This window comes from Chaetura pelagica, unplaced genomic scaffold, assembly GCF_000747805.2.
Source record: "Chaetura pelagica isolate M959 unplaced genomic scaffold, ChaPel_1.0 scaffold45, whole genome shotgun sequence".
NCBI classification, from domain to species: Eukaryota; Metazoa; Chordata; class Aves; order Apodiformes; family Apodidae; genus Chaetura; species Chaetura pelagica.
The window spans coordinates 2,150,259-2,151,120 of NW_009953217.1; positions in this window are offsets into that span (position 1 = coordinate 2,150,259).

Here is an 862-nt window from a genome sequence, read left to right on the forward strand (position 1 = left end):
AAAAAAAAAAGTCAAAATAAGCAGAAAGGTCAAAGAAAGTCACTCAATTGCCACAAAGTCGTGAATGCTAAGGCACCTGCTCCTCTGTAAACACCTTCAGGACAGAACCAGTCTGCAGGTTATGTTAGAATTTTCATTACCTTTCAAAAATTATTAAAATGCAACTTTGCATAGAAATGTCCTCTCACAGCACAAGGACACTTCCAAGGTGAGTCCTGCGTGAACTTAAAATAACAGTTGGTTTACTGAGACAGTAAATCAACCCTTCTCAAAAGAACACTTAAGGGGGTGCTGATGGATGACTTGTGATTCAATAAGCTGAACATCTAATGAAAGCTAGAACAAAAAGTTACCAATATCTGCTTACTAGCTTTGCTCTTGGGTGTTTTCAAGGCTGCCATTCCACACCAATTTAGAAATAATTATGTTACACTAAACTATACATGCATTACTTAAATGATAAAACCTTAGAATAGCAGCCAAGGAGGCAGAAGCTCAAGTTGACAGGCTCCCTCAAATCTCCAGAGCACACAGCCCAACACATTCCCTGGCCCTTGAGCTAGCCCAGCAGAATATATGGATCTTGACAGCAACCAAGTTTAAAATTTTATCAAGGGAAAAGAAAGAATTAAAATGCATCATATAAAGGCAAATAATTCTAGCTGCAATGTTCTCTACTTCCCTCTGTAAAGCACAAGTTGTTTGAACTGCATTGAATCAAAATTAGAACACAACAACATTCTACCATAGAGTTAATGGGTTATGTGTTGGGAAAAGCAAACTACAAGATAGGTATCATTAAGGAATTTCCATTTCAAGGACTCCTTTTTCCTTACAAGTCACTCTGCCTTTGATCTTCTAA